Source organism: Mirounga leonina, unplaced genomic scaffold (genome assembly GCF_011800145.1).
Source record: "Mirounga leonina isolate KUSES-001 unplaced genomic scaffold, KU_Mleo_1.0 Mir_177, whole genome shotgun sequence".
NCBI classification, from domain to species: domain Eukaryota; kingdom Metazoa; phylum Chordata; class Mammalia; order Carnivora; family Phocidae; genus Mirounga; species Mirounga leonina.
Genome location: NW_023270459.1, coordinates 3,794,740 through 3,813,322, shown reverse-complemented (window position 1 = coordinate 3,813,322; position 18,583 = coordinate 3,794,740). Strand labels below are relative to the sequence as shown.

The window sequence follows — 18,583 nt, the reverse complement described above, 5'->3', positions numbered from 1 at the left end:
AAAACATTTTCCTAAAGTATTTTTTTCTCTTTAATCTGTCTTGCTTCACTTTCACTCTTAACTCTGCTCCTGTTTGTGCAGCTTTGGAGTCAACAGAGTAATTAAAGCCTGACCCTAAGACAAAACCAGGGGAATGCCTTATGTGTTCACTGGCTATGGCCTAGGACTCCTCCCCCACAGAGCAAAACTGGTTGTATTGACCCATAGAGGAAAATTGAATCTGAAGTTCAGAATTGTTATTACTCAGCATGTCAGGAGGTGGGTGATCTGAACCCCCGGGTACGTCTATCTTACTTCATTCTAATTGGTAAGTGACTTGACAGTTGGACACCTGAATCATTAGACAAGATTTGTAAGATAAATCTTGGTTAATCCCACATTGCCTGGATAAATACCTTCTATAATACCCAAACCATGTAAGGGCCACTAAACAGTCTCCTTTATTTACCCCAAGCACAACAAAAAACCTCTAAAATGTCCTAATTATCAGTCAACCTTAATCTACCATTTAAGGTATTCCTTAGTTGTGTCTGTTACGGTAAGCAACACTTTCTTTGCTTTCCTTGATTGCATATGTATTTCAAATTTAAGGTTCTGTGTCTAAAATACTAGCTCCAACACAAGCTTTTTTGTGAAAAAAACTGGCTTTGTAATGTTACTATTTTCCACCAATGAATAACAAAGTTAAATGTGATTTTGTCATACAAAGTAATGATAACATAAGCTGGCATTTATTTAGCCTTACTTTTTTTCCCCAGTGTTTTCATCAAAGTCAGTGATTCTTAAACTTCAGTGTACATTAGAGTCACCGAAAGTGCTTGCTGCTTGAGCTTTACCTCCAGAGGTGCTGATTCAGTAAATCTGAAGTGGGAGCTGAGAATTTGTATTTCTTTTTTTTTTTTTTAAAGATTTTATGTATTTAACAGACACAACGAGAGAGGGAACACAAGCAGGGGGAGTGGGAGAGGGAGAAGCAGGCTTCCCGCCGAGCAGGGAGCCCGATGCGGGGCTCGATCCCAGGACCCTGGGATCATGACCTGAGCCGAAGGCAGACGCTTAACGACTGAGCCCCCCAGGTGCCCCTTTTGCAAACTTTTTTGACGAATACTTGCTTACCACCTATTACATGCTAGACATTAGATACACAGTATCAAGACAACATGCTGCTGCCCTTTTGAGATTTTTTTTTTTTAAAGATTTTATTTATTTATTTGAGAGAGAATGAGAGAGAGCGAATACATGAGAGGGGGGAGGGTCAGAGGGAGAAGCAGACTCCCTGCTGAGCAGGGAGCCCGATGCGGGACTCGATCCAGGGACTCCAGGATCATGACCTGAGCCGAAGGCAGTCGCCCAACCAACTGAGCCACCCAGGCGCCCCCCTTTTGAGATTTTACTAGTGCTCTTGTTGGGGGTGGGGAGTTGTTACATTTTTTATTTTGTGATAAACAAGGAAAATAATGCACTAGTAGGAAGGGAAAGTTTTGTGGGATGTGGTTGAAGATACAGACATGGAGCATAAGATGTAAGGATCATAGGATGTTGTGTTGAACAAAGGCTTGGATTTTATTAAATGCAATGAGAATCAAAATGAGTATGGCAGTGATACGACTAACATTTTGACACTTGATCATTTGATGCTTTTGAAGAGTGGATTGAAATGGGAACGAGTAGAGGCAGGGTGACCATTTAAGAGTTGAATAATCACTGACACGAGGTGTTTCACTGGAGATAGAAATGGATAAATCTGGATTCTTTTGGAGGTGAGCTAACAGGATTTACTGAGGTGCATGATAACAGGAAGACCTCAAGCACAATGCCAACTTCTTAAACGTATAACTGGTTAATTAATGTTGAAGGCTATGGAGAAGCATTTCGGGAGGGAAAAGAATCCATTATGGGTACATTAGATTTGAAAAGCTTGTTTGATGCTATGTGGAAATAAGAGGAGACCACTCACTAACTTTGGAATCAACCTTTTAGATAGTGTTAGGTGATAGGTAAGATCACTCCGGGAAAGTATGTGTTTGAGAAAACAAGAAAGCTTAGTTTGGAGCCTTGGCACTCCGATGTTTAGGAACCATGTAGAAAAAGGAAAAGTCGGGCGCCTGGGTGGCTCAGTTGGTTAAGCGACTGCCTTCGGCTCAGGTCATGATCCTGGAGTCCCGGGATCGAGTCCCGCATCGAGTCCCGCATCGGGCTCCCTGCTCGGCGGGGGGTCTGCTGCTCCCTCTGACCCTCTTCCCTCTCGTGCTCTCTGTCTCTCATTCTCTCTCTCTCAAATAAATAAAATCTTTAAAAAAAAAAAAGAAAAAGGAAAAGTGGCCAATCTCCTGTGCTAAGGAGAAAGGATATCTAGAGTTTGGTGTCTCAAGCCAAGAAAGAAAGATAATCATTCTGTTGATAGCTTCTACAAAATTGAGTAAGGTGAGCACATGATGTCTTTTAGGTTTGGCAATATGTAGGCCATTGTAGACCTTTTGAAAAGGCTGTTTGGTGGACTGGTGGGGTCCTAAACCAGATTGGAGCAGCATAGGATAAATTGGTAAGAGTATGGCTCTGCTATCAGCCTACCTGCTATTATTATTATTATTAAGATTTTATTTATCTGACAGACACAGCAAGAGAGGGAACACAAGGGCGCCTGGGTGGCTCAGTTGGTTAAGCGACTGCCTTCGGATCAGGTCATGATCCTGGAGTCCTGGGATCGAGTCCCGCATCGGGCTCCCTGCTCGGCAGGGAGTCTGCTTCTCCCTCTGACCCTCCCCCCTCTCATGCTCTCTCTATCTCATTCTCTCTCAAATAAATAAATAAAATCTTTAAAAAAAAAAAAAAAAAGAGGGAACACAAGCAGGGGGAGTGGGAGAGGGAGAAGCAGGCTTCCCGCTGAACAGGGAGCCCGATGTGGGGCTCAATCCCAGGACCCTGGGATCATGACCTGAGCCAAAGGCAGACGCTTAACGACTGAGCCACCCAGGCGCCCCTGCTACTATTTTTGAGGCTTTCTGCAAGTTTTGTAACATTTGTGCCTCAGTTGCCTTATCAGTAGTGCATCATCTCATACAGTTGTTGTAATTAAATAATTAACATTAAAGAAAATCTTAGTACTCTGTACATAATAAATGCTCAATAAATGTTTATCACTATTAGACTGAGTTAGATAGTGAACAAAGATAGGAAGAGGTGACAGCAAGTATAGATTACTTGAAATATCTTGCTGGAAGCCCAGAGTGAGTCAGATTGAGGCAGATGTGAGATTAAGGAAGGGATTTTGGTTCTTTATTTTTGGTTTGTTATTAAAGATAGAATATATAGAGTATGTTTATAAACAGATGGCAATGCCCCAGTAAGGTAACTTCAGTACACAATATTTGAGTGGCTAAGAGAAGATGAGCTGTTGCATAGATGACCCAGCTGGTGGTTGATAGGAACTGGCTTATTTTATCTGAACAGGAAGGAAGAGAATGTAAGCATCAGTGCAAGCACATCTGAAAATATGGGAAGAATAAAAGGAGTTCTTATCTGATTATATTTTCTCAATGAACTATCAGATAAAGTTGTTTAGTTAGAATGAAAGCTGGAATGTGTAAGATTTGAGGAGATAATAGGAGGTATGTTATACTTAAGAGTTGAAACATGCTCATGGATCCCCAGCAAAATGAAGGCTGTTAAATTTTTCATTAAAAATCCCCTTTTCAGGGCGCCTGGGTGGCTCAGTCATTGGGCGTCTGCCTTCTCCTCAGGTCATGATCCCAGGGTCCTGGGATCGAGCCCCACATCGGGCTCCCTGCTCAGCGGGAAGCCTGCTTCTCCCTCTTCCACTCCCCATGCTTGTGTTCCCTCTCTCGCTGTGGCTCTGTCAAATAAATAAATAAAACCTTTAAAAAAAAATCCCCTTTTCCTCATCAAGCAATCCTCATTTCATACATCCCTAAGATGTATCCAGTTTGAATTGCAGAAAACCCCTGGGTTTTATGGAGTTGGCCAAGAACATACGAATGGTAACTTTTCTCCAATGATTTCAGATGTTAATCACATTTGAGAAACTTACTCAGATAACCTGCTAAATGAAAGGGAATTAATGAGAGTTTGTTATTGAATGAAAGTTCTATATAATGAGATTATTCTCCTAAAGAACTAAAAGATAAAATGCAGATGGTTGGAGGAATGAACTTTTGGGCAAATCTTCATTAGCTGTAGAATTAATATGGAGCCAGGGAATTTTTGGCAATGCTACATCAGGAATCTTGTAGAAAATAAGTTGATATGTGATAACAAGAAAATACTGGAGACCAGACAAAATATACCAAGGGTTAAATATTTATGCAAAAAATTTTTTTCAACATAAATATTTTAAGGAATAGTGACTATGTAACAATGGTAATGTCCACTTTGTGGAGTTAACAAAAGAACTAAAATTTTGAGAAGCAGGGGCACCTGGCTGACTCATTCAGTAGAGCATGTGACTTTTTTTTTTTTTTAAAGATTGAGAGCGTGCAGAGGGAGGGAGAGAGAATCCTCAAGCAGACTCCCCTCTGAGTGCAGAGCCTGAAGTGGGACTCAACTTCACAACCCTGAGATCATGACCTGAGCTGAAATCAAGAGTCCATTGCTTAACCAACTGAACCACCCAGGTGTCCTGAGCATGTGACTCTTGATCTCAGGGTTGTGAGTTCAAACTCCACGTTGGGTGTAGAGTTTACTTAAGAATAAAATTAGAGGGGCGCCTGGGTGACTTAGTCGTTAAGCATCTGCCTTCGGCTCAGGTCATGATCCCAGGGTCCTGGGATCGAGTCCCACATCGGGCTCCCTGCTCTGCGGGGAGCCTGCTTCTCCCTCTCCCACTCCCCCTGCTTGTATTCCCTCTCTCGCTGTGTCTCTCTGTCAAATAAATAAAATCTTTAAAAAAATAAAATTAGGGGCGCCTGGGTGGCTCAGTCAGTTGAGAGTCTGCATTCAGCTCAGGTCATGATCCCAGGGTCCTGGGTTCAAGCCCTGCGTCGGGCTCCCTCCTTAGCGGGGAGTCTGCTTCTCCCTTTCCCTCTGCCCCTCCCCCCTGCTCCTGTCCTCTCTACCTCTCTCTCTCAAATAAAATCTTTAAAAAAAAATAAAAGGGGGCACCGGGTGGCTAGTCAGTTAAGCGTCTGACTCTTGGTTTTGGCTCGGGTCATGGTCTCAGGGTTGTGAGATTGAGCCCTGGAGTCCCATGTAAACCTGCCTGAGATTCTTTCTGTCCTGCCCCTCCCACTTCTCGTGCTATCTATCTCTAAAATAAGATCTTAAAAATAAAATTAAAAGGGCACCTGGGTGTCTTAGTCGTTTAAGCATCTGACTCTTGATTTCAGCTCAGGTCTTAATTTCAGAGTCATGAATTCAAGCCCTGTGTTGGGCTCCATGCTGGATGTGGTGCCTACTTAAATTTTTTAAAATTTAATTAAAAATAATAAAGTTTTGAGAAGCAAACTTTTATGAGCAAGTTATTAGGTTAAAGCACTCTAAGGTCCTTTTATTTCAAGAGGATGGCATACATATTGTCTTAAGTGTGCATGTTAAAGTAGCCAGGGTAGCCACTAAGAGGGAGAGGCAGCAGGGAAAGAGAACTTCTAAAGTAGAAGAAAATGGAATGAGAAAAGAACCAACCCAAAGAAAGGCAGGAAAGTGGAAAAAAAAAAAAAAGGTAAGTAGAAACCATAATGAATATTTGAAATAAATCTAAATGTATCATTAATCCCAATAAGTGTAAATGGGCTCAACTTTTCAGTTAGGATCAAAGATTGTGAAAGGATGGGTTTTGGGTGTTTTTTTTGCTTTTTTGTTTTAAAGCAGCTATATGCTGGGGCCCCTGGGTGGCTCAGGTGTTAAGCGTCTGCCTTCGGCTCAGGTCATGATCCCAGGGCCTGGGATCGAGCCCCGCATCGGGCTCCCTGCTCCACGGGAAGCCTGCTTCTCCCTCTCCCACTCCCCCTGTTTGTGTTCCCTCTCTCGCTGTGTATCTCTCTGTCAAATAAAATCTTAAAAAAAAAAAAAAAAGCAGCTATATGCTATTTACCAGAGTCCCATCTAAAAAGATAAGGACACGGAAAGGTGAAAAATACAGAGAAAGATGTACTAGGCACATAGCATACAAGAACAAAATAGTCTTTAAGGCAAACACATTGATAAAGTCATAGAGAATGGTAAAAATCTGAATTCACCACGAAGGTAAAATGATTCTAATATTGTATGTTTTTGTGGGGTTTTTTTCGAGACAGAAAAAGTGCAAGCTTCTGTAGGGTGTGGGGGATGGGCGGTGACAGAGGGAGAGAATCCCAAGCAGGCTTCACACCCAGTGCAGAGCCTGATGTGGGGCTTGGTCTCATGACCCTGACATCATGACCTAAGCTGAAATCAAGAATCAGTAGCTTTACCAACTGAGCCACCCAGGCATCCCTAATGTATGTTCTTTAAGTAAAAGGAACCACACAAAGAAATTTGACAAATTCACCAAATATTTTAAAACTGGAGCAAAGCCAATTCAGTGTAAACTCATGATCATTTCTATCATTTTAAAATTACTTACTCTTGAGTGTCTAAAAAGAGAGGAGATAGAGGTCTTTGGAAGATATGAGTTGGTTCCCAAATTGTGCCATGGCATTGACCTGGCTTTTTCTTTTTTTTTTTTTTTTTTTAAGATTTTATTTATTTATTTGAGAGAGAGAGAGACAGCGAGAGAGGGAACACAACAAGCAGGGGGAGTGGGAGAGGGAGAAGCAGGCTTCCCGCAGAGCAGGGAGCCCAATGCAGGGCTCGATCCCAGGACCCCGGGATCATGACCTGAGCTGAAGGCAGACGCCCGACAATTGAGCCACTCAGGCGCCCCTGACCTGGCTTTTTCTACTCAATTTCCTTACCCATCAATTATGGATAAATCATTCAGGCCTGGCCTTCTAATTGGGCTGTGTGTAAGTTGGAAGACTCATACTCTTTTTGAGAACCCTTTCACCTAATGTACCTTCAAGCAGGAATATCTCTATTTTTTCTCTCTCTCCTAACTCTGGGGAGTGCCACAACGCATGAATAGAGTGGGGTGGGAAAGCCACATGCACATACATTTTGTTGCCTTCAGGTCACTTATTCTACTGCTCTTGCATGTTTTTACAGTGCAGTAAAAATGGGCAATTTCCTAGGGTATGGTAGGGAAGCCAATAACAAGATGTAAAATTACCATTTCTATACAAGGTACACTTTCTGAGCATACTCAGAATAAAATAAGGAAAGATGGTTAGCAAATATTAAGAGTGATAATCCTGAGTGGCTGGAATTATAGATGAGTTTGGGTTTTTTTAAACTTTTTCCCCCACCCCTATCTTTTAAAAAATACATGCATTGTATAATAAAAGTGAACAACAAAAGTCCATTTATTGAGTTCCTTATAGAATTCCTGTTTGGCCAACTTGGAGTTCTATTGGAGTAAGTTTGGTAGTTTTTAAGCTTTCAAATCTGATTGCATAAATGAAACTGATATGTAATTTCCTTTTTTAACTTAATTTTTTTTTAAAGATTTTATTTACTTATTTGACAGAGAGATACATAGCGAGAGAGGGAACACAAACAGAGGGAGTGGGAGAGGGAGAAGCAGGCTTCCCGCTGAGCAGGGAGCCCGATGCGGGGATCAGGACCCTGGGACCATGACCTGAGCCGAAGGCAGACGCTTAACCATCTGAGCCACCCATGTGCCCCTTAAGTTTGTAATCCACGTGATATGTTCTCATTCATTGCTGTTCTTTACCACTGTGAAAATATATGTGAGAAGAGGACTGGCCAATTGGGTAAGTTTTCCATGCAGATGATGATGAACTAAAGATAGAGGAAATTCAAAAACGAATGTAAAGGTTTTCAGTGAATGAGGAGTGTTTGTATTCTAGGGCTGCCAGAGCAAAATACCACAAAACTTAAAACAAGCCATCAAGTTTGTGGTATTTTGCTTTTCTCTCCCCATTCTGGAGGCTAGACGTTCAAAACCAGTAGGTGTGATCCGGGACATGCTCCCTCTAGAGGCTGTGGGGAAGAATGCTTCCTTGCTTCTTGCCTCAGGCATTCCTCGTTTTGTAGTTTCATGGTCCCTTTCCCCTAGGCTCCTCTGTCTGCAAACCTCTCTCTTTTATAAGGACATGAATTATTGGATTTAGGGCTTATCCTGATGCAGTATGATCTCAACTTTATTACCTCTACAAAGACCCTGTTTCCAAATAAAGTCACATTCATGGATACTAGTGTTAGGACTTAAACATATCTTTTTGGAGACATAATCCAACCCACAACCTGGAAATCAGTAAACCTAACTCAAACAGCAGTTTCTGTGAAAATAAGCTTAGATACATAAGTCCTTAAAATTGCCAGCATGAGTTTGAGCAAATCTAGCTGGAAGGCATCAGTTTCTTAAAAAAAAAAAAAATTAGATGCATGAATTTTTCTCAAATCTATATTCCCAGAATGAGTTTTGAACATTACAATATTTCAAAATATAGGAAGGGGTATTAACATAGAACATAGCTCTCACTGAAGGACTTTCATTGTGAGGATGAGGGATGCAAACGTGTAAGCAACAAAACAATGACATCTGGGATCCATAGGATGTGAGGCATGGGGAATGAGCAACATCAACTCTAGTGGACGATAGGGAAGAGAAATCCTAAGGAAAAGCGTGGCTAAGTTAAGGCAGAAAGTGGAGGTAGAACTTTTAGTGTTGAGGTTTAGCACATATGCAATGTTTGTGATATGGTTGGCAATTTTAAGGGCAAAATGAAACGATTTTGCCCAGACAGTAGTAGAGGGGAAGTGTGAGGATGGTTGACTAACAGTGGCTATGCTGACAGGTCTGAAAAGTGGGGGTGCAGGGGCTTCATAGCTCTGTTTGGTTGGCTTTCTTATGTAAATTCTCTGAACCACTGCAGACAGTCACACCCATCTTTTTCACCTGGAACCAGACCAGTTTTAATTTTTCCTAACTTCATTTAAGTGTAAATGGTTAAATGTTTGGTTGTCTGGGTTGCTGAGATAATTCAAGGATTCCTGTCAGATACATAATCTAGGAAGGAAAGGGCAGGAGAAGCTAAGTTGTTGTTTTTTAAGATTTATTTATTTTAGACTACATGAGCAGGGGGAAGGGCAGAGGGAGAGAGAAGGGGGGAAGCAGACTCCCCACTGAGCATGGAGCACGGAACCCCTCAGGGGGGCCCTATCCCAGGACTTGAGATCATGACCTGAGGTAAAACCAAGAGTCAGACACTTAACCAACTGAGCCACCCAGGCGCCCTGCAAAGTTTTTATGATAATAGAGTCATATAGAATGTGGTCATTGGTAAATGCAATCTCCATGTATCTCCCAGGGAAATCTAAAAGATGGCTTTGGTTATCTCATTGCCATTCAAAGAATAAATGTTTATAATTCTTCAATTCTTTTTTTTAAGATTTTATTTATTAGGGAGAGAGAGAGCACAAGCAGGGGGAGCGGTAGGCAGAGGGAGAAGCAGTCGCCCCGCTGAGCAAGGAGCCTCATGCGGGAGTCAATCCCAGGACCCTGGGATCATGACCCGAGCCGAAGGCAGATATTAACTGACTGAGCCACCCAGCTGCCCCTATTTCTTCAATTCTTGTGAAGAACAATCTGAATTCCTTATATCATTATTCAAGTTCTTTCATATTTTGTTCACTTTCTACTTTTCTAGTTTTACCTATCACTAATTTATAACTTTTTTTTTTAAGATTTTATTTTATTTGAGAGAGAGAGAGCACATGAGAGGGGGGAGAGTCAGAGGGAGAAGCAGACTCCCTGCTGAGCAGGGAGCCCGATGCGGGACTCGATCCAGGGACTCCAGGATCATGACCTGAGCCGAAGGCAGTCAGCATGTGCTTTATATAGTAACTAAAAATAGATTGCTGATGGTCCCAGATCTTGCTTTGCACTCTTCCACATTACCAACTTTTCTTATGCTTTTTCCTCTGCTTGGAATGTCCATCCATTATAATTCTTAATTACCAGCTATCAAAATGTATTTGCCATCAAAGGCAGAGTTCAGCTGTTCTTTTTTTTTTTAAGATTTTATTTATTTGAGAGAGAGAGAGCACATGAGAGGGGGGAGGGTCACTTGATCCAGGGACTCCAGATCATGACCTGAGCTGAAGGCAGTCGCTTAACCAACTGAGTCACCCAGGCGCCCTCAGCTGTTATTCTTCCATTGAGCCTTTCCTATTCCTGCTTTTGTACACTTAGAGATCATAGGTTCCTAAATAGTAACTACCAATAATTGAGTCTTTAATATTTGCCAAACACTGTTCTAAAAACTTATAATGTATCAAGTCTATGAAATGTGGTCACTCATTTTCATTTTACAGATGAGGAAATAGAAATTTACATAGCTAGTAATTAAATATTAGTTCTTAAACCATTATTGTAAAAGAGCATCTTTAGAGATGAAAGGGAAGCTCAAGACTATTGCAACCCCTTTATTTTATTTTTTTCTAACCCCTTTATTTTATAAGTGAACAAACTGAGACCAATACAATGAAGCAATTTGACTGAAGAACTATAATTAGCATAATGAATAGATAGGCAGAGTACCAAATCAATCTTAACAGCTTGGTAAGTTATCACAAGACCAAGAAAAATGACACTGAAATTATGAAAGGGAAAAATATAAAAATAGATCTAGAATTTCCTCTATATGTATAATAGACATATAAAAGGGGAAGAAAAGGACAGATGTACAAGGTGGAAGTAATAATTAAAGCAAAAATGGAAGATTCCCTGCCTAGGGGAGGATTGAGTAGAGGTACTTTTCCCTGTTTCTCCTAAGTACAAATAAAACCCTGGATGCTTAGAGAAAACAAACGTAAGATTTTGAAAGTGGAAAGAAGACACAGGGTTGGGACCATGGGACCTAAGGAATAACATGGTGATGAGATTCTTGGAGGTTTTTTTTTTTTTTTTTTTTGCCTCATATGTCCCACACTTGGAGCTGAAGAAGTTGGCAACTCTGAAATGCCAAGTGGTGTAGACAGTAGGAAAAAAGCCCCAGCAAAAGCCTGCTCTCTAGGGGCACCTGGGTGGCTCAGTCATTAAGCGTCTGCCTTTGGCTCAGGTCATGATCCCAGGGTCCTGGGATCGAGCCCCACATCAGGCTCCCTGCTCAGCGGGAAGCCTGCTTCTCCCTCTCCCACTCCCTCTGCTTGTGTTCCCTCTCTCCCTGTGTCTCTCTCTGTCAAATAAATAAATAAAATCTTAAAAAAAAAATCCTGCGCTCTAACCAAAGAACAAGGAAAGCAGCAGCTTAGTAAGACTGGAAACTGGGAACCAGTAATGATATAGTCCAATCTGTCCCAGCCAGGGAGGTTACCAGTGGATGCCTAATGGAGAGCTGGAACTTTTGTCCCTGTTCCTGTCCCTGTTCAGCAATAACTAGGAGGCCTTCCCCTTCTCAGGTATCAAAGAAGCCTGAGTGGAGATCCTAGACTTCTACCCACATTTGGCAGAGACAAGGTGGTATCTCTGCTCTCTCAGCCATAACAACGTCAGAGGAAGCCAGCTAAAACTGAAGGTTTAAATAAGATCTAGTCTCATAATGCCCAAAGTGTCCACGTTTCAGTAAAAAATCATACCCAGACCAGGAAAATCTCAACTTGAATAAAAATCAATAGATGTTTTGTCATGAGCCTAAAACTGCTTTAAAAAATAGTCTATCAAAAATATTAATAGATGGGGCGCATGGGGTGGCTCAGTTGTTAAGCATCTGCCTTCAGCTCAGGTTGTGATCCCAGGGTCCTGGAATCGAGCCCCGCATCAGGCTCCCTGCTCCACAGGAAACCTGCTTCTCCCTCTCCCACTCCCCCTGCTTGTGTTCCCCCTCTCGCTGTGTCTCTCTCTGTCAAATAAATAAATAAAATATTTAAAAAATATATTAATAGAGGGGCACCTGGGTGGCTCAGTTGGTTAAGTGTCTGTCTTCGGCTCAGGTCATTATCCCGGGGTCCTGGGATCAAGCCCCACATCAGGCTCCCTGCTCAGCGGGGAGACTGCTTCTCCCTCTCCCTCTGCCTGCCGCTCCCCCTGCCTGTGCTCTGTCAAATAAATAAAATCTTCAAAAAAAAAAAATACCTTAAAAATTAACAAAAAATAGGGGCGCCTGGGTGGCTCAGTCGTTAAGCGTCTGCCTTCGGCTTGGGTCATGATCCCGGGATCCTGGGATCGAGTCCCGCATCGGGCTCCCTGCTCAGCGGGAAGCCTGCTTCTCCCTCCCCCACTCCCCCTGCTTGTGTTCCCTCTCTCTCTGTGTCTCTCTCTGTCAAATAAATAAATAAAATCTTTAAAAAAAATTAACAAAAAATATTAATAGATGACAACACAGATGACAGAGATCTTACAATGATCTGACAAAGCTTTTAAAGCAGTCATTATTGGGGCGCCTGCGTGGCTCAGATGGTTAGGCATCTGCCTTTGGCTCAGGTCATGATCCCAGGGTCCTAGGATGGAGCCCCACATCGGGGTCCTGGCTCCTGACTCCTGCCTCGGCAGGGAGCCTGCTTCTCCCTCTCCCTCTGCCTCTCTCCCTGCTCATGCTCTCTCTCTTTCTCTGTATCTCTGTGTCTCAAATGAATAAATAAAATCTTTAAAAAATAAAAAAATAAAGCAACCATTATTAACATGCCCTAATTAGCAATTGCAAAAACACTTGAAATAAATGAAAAATAGAAAGTAAATTTCAGCAAAAAATGGACGACATAAAGAGAACTAAGTGGAAATTTTAGAATTGAAATATACAATAACTGATATAAAAAAATAAAACAATGGATGGGCTCAACGGCAGTATGGAAAGTACAGAGGAAAGATTCATTAAATTTTTTTTAAGATTCATTAACTTTGAAGACAGACAATAAAAATTATTCAGTCTGACAGCAGAGAGAAACTAGACTGAAAACAAAACCTCAGATAAACGAAACAGAGCCTTAGAGACCTGTGAGATTATAAGAAAAAATATAATATTCCTGTCACAGGAGTCCCATAGAAGGAGAAAAGGAAGTCAGGGCTAAATAAGTAGTTGAAGAAATAATGGCTGAAAAATGTCCCAAATATGGCAAAATACATACATCTATAACCTGCAGATTCAAGAAGCTGAGCAAAACCCAAACGGGGTAAGAAAAAAAAAAAAAAAACAAAGAAATCCAAGCCAAGACACATTATAATCCAATTTCTGAAAACTAAATATAAAGAAAAAAATCTCAAAAGCAGTGAGAGAAATGACACCTTACTTATAGAAGGAAAACAATTTGACAGCAGATATCTCAACAGAAATCATGGAGAAAATGGCACGTTTTTCAAATGATGAAAGAAAAAACTGTTCAACCCAGAGTTTCCCTCTCTAGGTTAGATTTTACCAGCAGCAGTGAGCCACAGACCCCAGTTGGGCATGAGGGTAATCAACCAATTCACTTGGAACCATTCTGTACCTATACAACCATTCTGTTTTTCACTTTCAGTACAGTGTTCAACAAATTATGAGATATTCAACATTTTATTATAAAAAGAGGCTCGTGTTTGATGACTTTGCCCAACTGTAAGTGTTCTGAGCATCTTTAAGGTAGGCTAGGCTAGGCTAGGCTAGGGGCGCCTGGGTGGCTCGGTCATTAAGCGTCTGCCTTCGGCTCAGGTCATGATCCTAGGGTTCTGGGATCAAGCCCCACATGGGGCTCCCTGCTCCACGGGAAGCCTGCTTCTCCCTCTCCCACTCCCCCTGCTTGTGTTTCTGCTCTCGCTATCTCTCTCTGTCAAATAAATAAAATCTTAAAAAAAAAAAAAGGTAGGCTAGGCTAAGCTGTGATGTTTGATAGGTTAATTGTATTTAATGCATTTTTGCCTTATGATGTTTTCAATTTATGATGAGATTATCTGGATGTAAACCCATCACAAGTCAAGGAAGATCTGTATCCATATCTAAGTTCTCCCAGTCCATGTAGAGTTGATATTTTACTACTTTAAGTAAAATGTAAGCCTCACAACCATAAAGTCCTGTTAAAATCTCTATGTTTAGTGTTATATCTATATACACTGACAACTCTTTTTTTTTTTTAATTTTTTTTAAAGATTTTATTTATTTATTTGAGAGAGAAAGAATGAGAGACAGAGAACATGAGAGGGAGGAGGGTCAGAGGGAGAAGCAGACTCCCTGCTGAGCTGGGAGCCCGATGCGGGACTCCATCCCGGGACTCCAGGATCATGACCTGAGCCGAAGGCAGTCGCTTAACCGACTGAGCCTCCCAGGCGCCCTACACTGAAAACTCTTAAAGGGATGAATAATGTTTTTATATTTATCCAGGTATGTACCACTCTTGTTGGTCATCTTTTATTTCTTAAGTTCCAAGTTTCCCATTTATTTTTCTTCAGCCTGATGAACTTTAGCATTTCCTTCAAAGTAGGGATATTGGCAATGAATTCTCTTCCTTTTCCTTCCAAGAAGAAAATTCATCAAGGTATTCACCAAAGGTATTCTCCAAGAACACCTTTATTTCACCTTAATTCCTAAAGGATATTCTCAGATATTCTCACTAGAAAGAGAATTATTGATTGGCAGTTCTTTTTAAAAAAATATTTATCTTAGAGAGAGAATGAGAGAGGGGTGGGGAGGAGCAGAGGGAGAGGGAGAGAGAATATCAAACAGACTCCCTACTGAGTGCAGAGCCTGAAGCAGGGCTCAATCTCAGGACCCATGAAATCGTGGCCCATGAGATCATGACCTGAGCCAAAATCACCAGTCAGATACCTAACTGACTGAGACACCCTGGCACCCTGGATTGGCAGTTCTTTTTTATTTTATTTTATTTTATTTTATATTTATTTATTTATTTGAGAGAGTGAGAGCATAAGCAGGGGGAGCAGCAGAGGGAGAGGGAGAAGCAGACTCCCCTTTGGGGCTTGATCCCAGGACCTGAGCTCAAGGCAGACACTTAACCGACTGAGCCAGCCAGGTGCCCCTCTGATGGATATCTTTAGACAATATATAGTTGGACAATTTTTTTCAATATAATTAGAGAAAATCTGCCTTTTATTTGGTGTATTAGGATCCTTTACTTTTTTTTTTTAAAGATTATTTATTTGAGAGAGAGAGAGCATATGCAGGGGGAGGGGCAGACAGAGAGGGAGAAACAGACTCCCTGCTGAGCTGGGAGCCAGACACGGGGCTCGATTCCAGGACCCCGAGATCATGACCTGAGCCAAAGGCAGACGCTTAACTGACTGAGCCATCTAGCCGCCCCAGGACCCTTTACATTTAATCTAATTATTGATAGGGTTAGATTTAGGTCTATCATTTTATTATTTGTTTTATGTTGGCCCCTCTGTGCATTGTTTTTCTATTCCCTCCATCCTGTTTTCTTTGGATTATGTGAATTGTGAGATAGTAAAAAATATCCATTTGGTCTCTGTCTCTAGTACCTGACAGAGAGCTCCTAAAACCCTTGTAATTTCTTGAGTGACAGGGGTGCTAGAAGCATCTTTTGTTCTGATGAGGTGACTCTTGGTGGGCTTCTAGATAGCTGCAGAATGGGGGCTGGTGACTAGGAAGACCAAACCATGATTAGAATCTTGGAACTTTCAGTCCCACCCTCTCGTCCTCCAGGGAGGGGAGAGGGGCTAGAGACTGAATTAAGAATCCATCATGCTGGGGCGCCTGGGTGGCTCAGTTGGTTAGGCAACTGCCTTCGGCTCAGGTCATGATCCTGGAGTCCCTGGATCAAGTCCCACGTCGGGCTCCCTGCTCAGCAGGGCGTCTGCTTCTCCCTCTGACCCTCTCATGCTCTCTCTCTATCATTCTCTCTCTCAATAAATAAAAATCTTTAAAAAAAAAAGAATCCATCATGCTTATATGATGAAGCCTCCATTAAATTCCCTAAACTAGGGGGTTTGGAGAGCTTCTGGGTTAGTGAACTGTCGGGTTTGGCCAGCAAATCCTGAGACTGCGAATGAAAAGGATTACTCCCAACACCTTAGTAGGAGAAAGGAGAGGCCTGAGGGCCAGATGCTCTAGGGGCGAAAGGCCTGGAAGACAAGCTCTGTCTCTGCTTTTATTGTGAGTTTAATTAACACACCACATGCAAGGCAAGGAGTTCGTGAAGTACGTGACCACTACAGGTGCCTGCATTTAAGCATTTACTCCCTGGATGAGAGCCTTGAGCCGCAGTAAGAATCCGGCCGTATTCAGCTAAGAAACTTCAGAGGAGGCCCAGTGTTCTGGGCACTCTCCTCCTTTGCTTTTCAATTAGTCTCGTCCAGGGAGGCATATACAAGTCAGGTTTTATCTATCCAGGCACTGTGAATCTACTCAGTGAACATACCCATGTGCTGGGAGGGTAGTACACCCCAACTCCACAGGATCAGAAGCTCTTGCACTCAGGACTCTTATAAACCTTGCCCTGTGTATATCTTCAACTGGCTGTTCATCTGTATCCTTTATAATATCCCTTATAATAAACCTGGAAACAGGGCGCCTGGGTGGCTCAGTCGTTAAGCGTCTGCCTTCGGCTCAGGTCATGGTCCCGGGGTCCTGGGATGGAGCCCCGCATCGGGCTCCCTGCTCGGCGGGAAGCCTGCTTCTCCCTCCCCCACTCCCTCTGCTTGTGTTCCCTGTCGCTGTGTCTCTCTCTGTCAAATAAATAAATAATATCTTTAAAAATAAATAAATAAATAAACCTGGAAACATAAGTAACATTTTTCTGAGTTTCCTGAGCCATTCCAGCAAATTATTGAAACTGAAGGGGCTGTATATGGAAACCCTGGACTTTGTAGCCAAGTTGGAGAGAAATGTGGGTTACCTGGGGACCCATTACTTGAAAGTAGTGTCTGAAGTGAGGACACTCTTGTGGGATTCAGCCCTTAAACCTGTGGAGTCTGACACTAAGTTAGTGTCAAGAATTGGACTGAATTATACCAGTTGCTGTCCAGAGTTGGAAAATTGATTGATGGGGGGGGGGGATCCCTACATATTTGATGTTAGTTGTGTTGTGAGTGGAGAAACAGTTTTGCATTAGAATACATTTTACATTTGAGCTTATGTATTGTCTGTTTGGCTTTATTTCTTTGTATTTTTAAAAGTGGTTCCTCTAGTTATTACAACATACATTCTTGTGTTGTCACAGTTTACTTAAAGTTAGTATCTGACAACTTCAAGTACAATGTATAAGCCTTAAAGCCTCCCCACTTCATTTTACAGTTGTCATATGTACTACATCTACATATAATGAAAACCCTATCAGACAATGTAATACTTTTTTTTAAAAAAGATTTTATTTGAGGGAGAGTACAGAGGGAAAGGGAGTGGGGGAAGCCGACTTCCCGCTGAGCAGGGAGCCCAATGCGGGGCTCGATCCCAGGACCCTGGGATCATGACCTAAGCTGAAGGCAGACGCTTAACCGACTGAGCCACCCAGGTGCCCCATGTAATACTTTTTGAAGTTATACATATTTTAAATAATTTCAGAAGGGAAAAATAGTCTCATATTTTCCCCGGTATTTACCATTTATGTTGCTTTTTCTTACTTTCTGAAGTTCCAAGTTTCCCCCTTCTTTCATTTCTCTTCCATTTTAAGAATTTCTTTAGCAATGCTTTTAGAGTAGGGTGCTGGCAATGAATTTTCTAAATATTCCATCATCTAAGACTGCCTTTATTTCACCTTATTTCCCAAGGTATTTCCACTGGTGTTATAGATTGGCACTTTTTTTTTTTTCTTAATCAGCTCTTTAAATATACTGCTTTCCTGTCTTCTGGTCTTTAAGGTTTCTGATGGGAAATCCACAACCATTTGAATCATTTTTCCCCTATTTGTAATGTGTTCTTTTTTTTTTTGGCTGCTTTCAAAATATTTTGTTTAAACAATTTGATGTTGTGTCTGGGCATGATTTTGTGTTTATCCTGTTTGAGGTTTACTGAACTCCTTGAACTTGTAAATTTATGTTTTCCACCAAATTTCAGCCATTATTTTTTTACATATTTTTTTCTGCATCAATCTCTCCCTCCTCAATTTCTGGAACTCCAATGACACAAATTTTAGAGCATTGGCTCTTGTCCCACAGGTTGCTAAAGGATCTGTTTTGTTGTTGTTTTTCAGTCTTTTTCTCTCCGTTCTTTGGACTGCATACTTTTTTTTTTTTTTTTTTTTAAGATTTTACTTATTTGTCAGAGAGAACACAAGCAGGGGGAGTGGCAGGTAGAGGGAGAAGCAGGCTCCCCACTGAGCAAGGAGCCTGATGCAGGACTCAATCTCAGGACCCTGAGATCATGACCTGAGCCGAGAGCAGATGCTTAACTGACTGAGCCACCCAGGCATCCCAGATTGGATACTTTTCACTGATCTTCAAGTTCAAGTTCACTGACTCTTCTGTTATCTCCATTCTGTTATTGAGTCCATCTAATTTTTTTTTATTCCAGGTATTACATTTTTCAGTTTTAATATTTTCCTTTGGATCCTTTTATAGTGTTTGTCTTTTTTGAGAACTTCTGTGGTTCCATTCAGTTAGAGTCAAATGTAGCATAGTGTTAACTGTCTTAAAGTCTTTATCTGA

At 41.6% G+C, this 18,583-nt stretch overlaps 1 protein-coding gene across 1 annotated transcript in view; it reads left to right on the top strand.

Annotated features, from left to right (window-relative positions):
- Positions 1-18,583, top strand: part of ZNF146 (zinc finger protein 146) — a 47,649-nt gene that overhangs the window by 26,579 nt on the left and 2,487 nt on the right. The window lies entirely within an intron of this gene.